Below are 8,001 nucleotides of genomic sequence, written 5' to 3'. Positions count from 1 at the left end.
AGATAGAATCTAGACACAAACAAAGGTCTAAGCGAATATGAAAGAAAAGCGCATGAGCACACCAACATTATATCTAAGTACAACTCAACTAAACCTAACTGGCCCCATAAGCCTTGAAGGTAAGGTACACTCATGCGCAAGTTTAAATAAAATCTGAACGGACCCCCATAAGCCCAATAGGTTCACAAAATTTCTAAAACTACAAGAGTGAAGTGCTTCAAATCTAGATCCAATAAGTGTACATCGGGCCTCGAACCCCGAAAACCAAGTGATGGCCTCTAACTAGTGGTAACGACCTTGAATTGTAAATCATCGGCCTTATACCAAAAATAACGGCCTCAAATGTAAACATCAGCCTTGAACCAGAAATAAGAGCTTTCGAACAATAAACATTGGCCTCGAACTGGAAAAATTAGCCTCGAACCTTAAACATCGACCTCGAACCTCAAATAGCATGGTACTAAACTCAAAACAATGTCGATCAGTCCTAAAACTTGGTATCTAAGAAGATAAATAAGAATAACTATGTACCAGCCCCCAATCCAGTCTAATCAATATGCATTTACGCATTCAAGCTCAATCTAGAGAGAAGAAGATATAGCCTATCAATAAGCCGACCGCGCATGCTCCAAATCACAAGACCAGAGCTTTTCCTTTCCAAATGGCCATCTAATGTTGCCACATTGTAAAATATAGAATCACAATATCAATACGACTGCTTAGACACTAAAAACACATGAAACGAAAACATACCAATTTCGGAGTAAAACAAGAGTTGTGAGATTCATGTTGAAATTTCTTAAATTGACTCCGTCAAAATGTCATAATCTCTGCCCCGACTTGTATTCCAAAATTGAACATAATTTGTGGATCAGAACAACAAACAATAGCGATATGCAAGAATCAACAATTCAAGCTTCAAAAGGAACTAGGACAACAACAAAAATGTACTTTCACCTCAAACGGAGGTTCACTAACAACTCATGATCACTTCACATCGTAGGCTAGACAATTACGGATGTGTGAGACTTCGAATCACTCAAAACTAAGCTAAAGTGAGTAAAATATCGCAATTTGAACTTTCAGACTATGTTGTCATCATGACTAGTTTTTAAATAAGACCAGTGCACTCTTCTATTTGCGAATGCGGAGGGTCCCCCGCGAACACCATGGCCAAGAGAGAACCGGGGTCCTGCGAACGTGGCCTTGCGCCCGCTATCGCGGCCAATAGGTGGCATGACCGTTGCTAACGTGACCAAGGCCCGCGAGTGCGAAAGCCATTTCGGCTTGCATCTGCTATTGAGATTGTCAAAATTGGATTCTGAGGTCATCGTCTTAATTCTTTGATAAAAAAAAAGGGAAAACGGACAAATATACCCCTAAACTTTTGAAAATGGTACACAAATATCCTTCGTCATACTTTCCGGACATTGGTACCCCCTTTCATCCAAAAATTAGAGCATTTTTGCCCTTCACTCTAACGGAAGAATAATTAGGAACACGTGGCGCAATCCTACGGCTCAACCCAGCTTGATAAATTAATTATTACAAAATTCAAATACCCACCCAACTACCTGTATAACCCACCCGGTACACCCATTACACACACTAATACTAACATATCTAGAAACCTAAAAGATCTTTTTGTGAAACCTGCCGCCGTTGTGAAGCCAACGAAGGCACCGACACCGGCAACAAAGGAGAAATCCACCTCCTCCTCCACCATAGTGTCTCTGTCGCATAGCCGAAAGCAACAACCCCGAAAAAGAAGGTTGTAGTGAAGAAAGTCAAATCCGCAGCAGCAGCAACACCAACACCAACAAAGAAAGCGAAGAAGACGGTGACTGCTCCGGCTAAAGCAAAGCGATGAAGAAAGCTGCAGTTGCTAGAGTGAAGAAAACTCCGGTGAAGAAAGTTGGGAAGAAGCTGAAAACTATTAAGTCTCCGGCAAAGAAAGTGAAGAAATGAAGAAATTAATCTGAATTGGGTGTTTGAATCTGTAAATTACTTTTACATTTCTCTAGTGATGATATCAAATCCACCATTTTTTCTTCATGGGTTTTTCATTTTTCTTCTTCCCCTTCCCCTTCCCCTTCCGTTTGCAGATTTTACTCGTTCTCCATTGTTAGGGTTTGTTTGTTTTAGGAGTATGACTTGTGCTCTATTATTTTCATTGAATAGTAACATATTTGGATGAAGAAATGATGAATTAAGCCAAAATTTTAGGGGCTTTTTCTTTAGGATTTTAGAGAGTTTATTTGTGGGTAAATTGGGTAGGTTAAATGGGTTATGGACGGGTTTTGAAATTTGGGTTAAAAAATTGGTCAATCCGGATTGTGACATAGGATTACGCCATGTGTACACAATGGTGTTCCGTTAGTGGGAGGGGCAAATATGCACTGATTATTGGACGGCAAGGGCTCTGATTGGATGAAAAGTATGACGAAGGGTATTGAAATACCATTTTCAAAAGTTCGGGGTATAATTTTCCTTTTTCCCAAAAACAAATGACCGTTCAAGGTTCAATAACTCCAATATACTAAAACTTGCATAAAAACCAAACAAATGACCAGGTGAACGAATTGTCAGTGCTTGCAAGTTATAAATGACTTGGGTCGCTATAGGAACGCTCTAAACGAGACATGATTACATAAATGACCTGGAGGTCATTACAAAAACAAGCGGGGCTTTTTTTTACATTTTTGAGGAAAAAAGTGATACTTATGACTCTGCACTCTTGTAAAAAGGTCGGGAATAGCTAAGAGATGCCAATATTTGAAAATACAAACTTTGTAACTAGATTTTGAATTTTTGGTTGTTTTGTGTGTGAGTACCTTTCCTAGTTAGCATGTGATACAAGTTTAAGATCCAATTTTATTCCTTCCTTACAGAAGAAGAGAGTGGTACAGAAATTAAGTGAGTATTATATTATTGAGACTTTAGCTGATATTCTTGTACACTCACTACAGCAATACCTTACGTTTACTTTACTTTATTGGGGTTGGAAATAAAGGAGATTCCATCATTAACTAGTACTAATAAACTGAGTAGTGGAATAAGGAATAAGAGAATGCATACGTGATTGTTAAGACAGGAATATAAATAAATATAGTAGTATTTTTATGTTAGCAGTGCAATTCGAAGACATATAAGGGAGAGACAGTTGCGCAGGATAATCAACAATTTGGGTCTCTGGATGGAAAGGACTTCCATTTCTTAGTAAGTTCACAACTATCTCTCTAGATAATGTAAATGTCATCTTCAAGTTTATGGATTTTCATTTTTACAACAACATCAATAATATAGATCTAGTAATACTATTTAGGGCAAATGTCATTGGGTTTTCGTTAACACATATATATGTTGTTCTGCCCCTTGCAGCACATCCACAACTAGAAAATCTAGGTTTATAAACTTGAATGTATAAACAGGGGCAGATTTTAGTGTGAACACAAGTTATACTCAATAATTTTGGCTCATATTTCTTGATGCACAAGTTGTTTATATGTAATTAATCACAAATCCAATTCTTTTGGAATTGTTGATTTCTTGCTAGTTGATATGGAGGACTTATGCTCCAGATTTCAATTCTCTCGCTTGTTCTGTTTTCATTCATCTTGAGCTTAGAAGAGCTTTATACTATGGAGTTTGAAAATAAATAATGGAGAAATTCTAGAATGATCCAAGCTTGTTGTAAAAAGATATCGGGTGGAGGTGAAATAGTACTTTGACCTTGCAGTAGCAGCAAGAAGCACCCGATCTGTGCGAGATGGGTATAAAGCTATAGTATCATACCTTTTTGAGGTCACAAGTCTTCATGTGCTACAGACCTACCTTCTTCACACCATTATACAGAATGAGATGTATGGTAAGCTATTAAAAAATATGGTGTATTTTACATTCTCAAAGTCCATCGTATACCATTTTTTTGTATGTATTAAAGATCTCATCAGATACACACAAACTCACTTCCTTTTTCTGTTTTTTCTTAACCAACTAGTGATGTATATGTTGTTTATTTGTATTATTGCTTTTCAATACCTACATATATGTTCTTCTATCACTACGTTAATTTGAGTTTTTTCTTGCAGAGATGGCATAACATTTATTCAACAAAGACAGAAAATTAGCCAGTAAAATGTTACAAGGAAATATTCATGTCTTACACATGTTATCACAAAAGTTGAGGAAAAATTGAAGAGATTCATTGAAGGAGCTTATTCTCCAACGTGGAGAAAGTTATTTTGCCTGGCCAGGAGGTAAGATCTACTGGATCTTAACTAAGTAGATATTTCTTTAATTTGAGATAATTACTTGACTGGAAACAACTAACTCATTGAAGGATTAGTTTCTACAAACTTGATTTATCCTTCGATGTAGCTAGGTCAAATATTGATTAAAGGAATGAATGTTAACAAATTGATTGTGTAGCTCAAGATTAAATATTTGTCCGCCTAGAAAATTCAAGTGTCGTGTGTTTTAAACCTTTTGTATCAATGTAAGTTGTAATAATACGAATGTCTCCATCCGTTGTCATTATTTTGAATGAAGACAAGCTTGATGTGTATCAGCCAAAACCTGTTTGTAGTGCTAAAATTGCTTCGAACTTCAGGGGTACTCCCAGCAAAATATGTACTGGAGAAACACGTAAGTCTATTACTTGAGGAGCTTTGGGCGGAATATCAAAGAAGTGCAGAGGATAAGCTATTGGAACTATTGGAAAAGGAAAGCTTGCTCTATTCTGCTGCAAAAGCAGGAAATATAGAGCTTTTAGTTATGGTTATTCACAGTCATCCTGAACTCATATGGCAACCTGACTATCAAAACTGGACCATTTCCATGTTGCGGTTTTATATCGAGAGGAAAAAGTCTTCAGTCTTATACACCAAATAGGAGGAATGTAAAACTTTCTTCAAATATATGATAATGATGGCAATACCATTCTACATTTAGCTGGGAGGTAGGGCAGGGCAGCCACTCCGTCAGCAGAAAACTGGACAGATGCTGATATTAATGATGTATTCGTAGAATCACAACAACAGTTATTTCAAGAGATTAGACAGTCTGTTAAGGTATTTCCTCTCTTTTTAAACTATACATGTTGCTTCATTCCAATTTAACACAGATACAAGAAATATTGTATAATCAAAAAGTCCCGTTGTTTGGATTAATCACCATTGTTTAAATAATGAGCTGACCAACAGGAGGAAGAGAAGATTATGCCGCCATCATTTCTCAGGGTTTCTGGAGCAGCACTTCAAATGCAAAGAGAGCTATTGTGGTTCACGGTGAAAAATTACCTAAAAGTAAATTTTCCAATCGGAAACACATCTTGTTGCATTTATATATTTTAAGAGTGAATTAAAGACGTACATTTTTAGCGTTTTCTATAATGGGCAGCGTTACGGCTTTTAAAATTTTTGCATTGCTGCGGAATGATTAGTTACTAATTTTCTAGCGAGAAACTTGCATCTTCACTCCACAAGGTGAGAAACAACGATGGGAGAACCCCTAGGGAATTATTCATAGAAGATCACAAGCTATTACTAAAAGAAGGGAAAAGGTGGATGAAAGATACTGTGAATTCTTGTATGATTGTTGCAACTTTGATTACCATGATGTTGTTTGTTGCTACTGTCTATTCTGTCATCTCTCTATGCTGAACACAATTTTCTTGTGTCATTGTCATATAGGGATGTCAGAATGGACAAGAACATAATGATGGAAACGATTGAGCTAAATAATGCCACTGCATCTGATATGACAAAGACCGTAAATCCATTCAGTTTTAGCAATATTGGAATACCATTATCTGGCACAGGAAGCCAGCAACAAACACCATCGTGGCAGTCAAAGTTGCAACAATCATACAAGAATTTGCAGCGTCTTTCATCCACCTTTCCCCTTCTTTTAGTAATAGCTTGTGCTCTTCTGTGAATAATTCCTTAGGGGTTTTCCCATCGTTGTTTCTCAGCTTGTGGTATATAGGTGGTACAATTTTCTCCACTTCCTAGACAGTTAGTAATTATCATTCTGCAGCAACAACATTTTTAAAAGACAACCCTTCCCTTTAAAGAAAACGCTGAAAATTGTATCTCTTTAATTCATACTTAAAAAGCTAACTGACAGATATTTAAATGCAACAAGATGTGTTTCCAACTGCGAAATTTACTTTTAGGTAATCTTCTCACCGTGAACCACAATATCTCTCTTTGCATTTGAAGTGCTGCTCTAGAAACCCTGAGAAATGATGGCGGCATAATCTTCTCTTCCTTTTGTTGGTCAGCTCATTATTTAAACATTGATGATTAATCCAAACAACGGAACTTTTTGATTATACAATATTTCTTGTACCTGTGTTAAATTGGAACGAAGCAACATGTATAGTTTATAAAGAGAGAGGAAATACCTTAACAGACTGTCTAATATCTTGAAACAGCTGTTGTAGTACAACATTATTATCAGCATCAGGTGGCACATACTGGAAAAGTTTGTTTTTCTGTTTAAGGATTGGCTGCCCTAACTTCCCAGCCAAATGTAGAATGTTGTTGCCATCAGTACCAATTATTTGAATAAATAAGTTTTAAATTGCTCATATATGGTGTATAATCTTACCATACATCTCATTCTTGATAGTATAGTAGCCTTAAAAGGTCTAAGCGTTTTTCTTGCTGTATCACATCAAGACTTGTGACCTCAAAAAGGTATGATACCACAGCTTTATGCCCAAACAAAGCTGCCATAGAAATTGGTAATATTCCACCGTCACACGGGATGTTTGGTAGATTCTTATCTCTTACCCTCAGTTCTTTAGCAATTTCAATATGGATTTGCTTAGTGTAGAAATTCCTCCTGCTTTCCCACTAGAATTTCTTCACTATTTGCTTAGTGTACAAATTCCAACGTGTTAGCTTCCATAGTATCATAAAGCTCAAGATGGAGCTGAACCTGTGAATGAAAGCAGAACAAGCTCGACAGAGAAGTGAAATCTGGAGCAAAAGTCTTCCATAGCAATCAGCTTCCAGAAGAAATGGATTTGTGTTCTGATTAATCATATCATATCATCATCATATTGCCCTTTAACTGAAAGTTAAGTCACTACTCTCTCTCCTTTTTACCGGAAACTCCTCGGTATGCTATCAGCCCCAACTCCCACAAAAACACCACCCTCACAGTTCCCTCCACTTCACTTTTTCATACACCAACTACAAGCGTAAATTGTGCAATCTCTGACTACAAAGTGTAGAATCAAACTAGGATAAACATAGTACTTTCAAAGATTTCCTCAGGCATCTTCATTATACTACCATCTTTGAATTTTACACACCCACAAACTATTATTTATCCTGCGTACCCATACTATCATCTTCGACATTCAGAGTCCCGTACAATTGCACAACAACTACTACTGCATATCCTTCTCATCACCAACTCTGAATTTTAATAAAGGTTCTACCCACTGCTTTTGAGGCATTACGATCTTGGACTTTTAAAGCAATGATATTCTGGCGTGATATTGGGTATTGCTGTGATACAGTTGCTGTTTAATCCTTGCTTGCCGCAGCGAGAGCTGAACAAATGTCAATTCTAGTATGTACGTTATAATCTTTAGCTTGTAGTTCATAGGAATGATCATTTAAAATTTTCAGATGTGATCTCACTCCTTGTATTAGATTGCTGGTTAGACAACAATGCCATCAATTTTGAGATTAACAACTCATTTATTTTAAATTTGAGCGGAATTACGATTCCAATTCCTTCAGAATAAATTCTCCTTCAAACTTGGAAATTAACTACAAATATGTTTCTTACCCAAATTAGTTTTTGGAAGAGGCTCTTGGTATCACAGCTTCAACCTTCATCACAGTTTCGGTAAGAAATGGTAACCAAGCAAAACAATGCGTCCAAATTAGCAAGCTTAAAAATCTCCCATTTGATCGGTTTAAATTTGTCATTCATTTCTGTGTATACTATCTTATTTACTAAAATGAAAATAAAAAT

At 36.7% G+C, this 8,001-nt stretch overlaps 1 long non-coding RNA gene across 1 annotated transcript; it reads left to right on the top strand.

Moving 5' to 3' along the window:
- Window positions 1-3,769: 3,769 nt before the first annotated feature.
- On the top strand, window positions 3,770-6,632 carry LOC125842252 (uncharacterized). The gene is made up of 3 exons (XR_007443894.1): window positions 3,770-3,868; window positions 4,092-4,259; window positions 4,613-6,632. It is a non-coding gene; the product is annotated as an uncharacterized LOC125842252 (long non-coding RNA).
- Window positions 6,633-8,001: the final 1,369 nt, after the last annotated feature.

This window comes from Solanum stenotomum, chromosome 10 (assembly GCF_019186545.1).
Source record: "Solanum stenotomum isolate F172 chromosome 10, ASM1918654v1, whole genome shotgun sequence".
Lineage (NCBI taxonomy): Eukaryota > Viridiplantae > Streptophyta > Magnoliopsida > Solanales > Solanaceae > Solanum > Solanum stenotomum.
The sequence above is the reverse complement of the archived record's forward strand: the minus strand, read 5'-3'. Positions and strand labels throughout refer to the sequence as shown.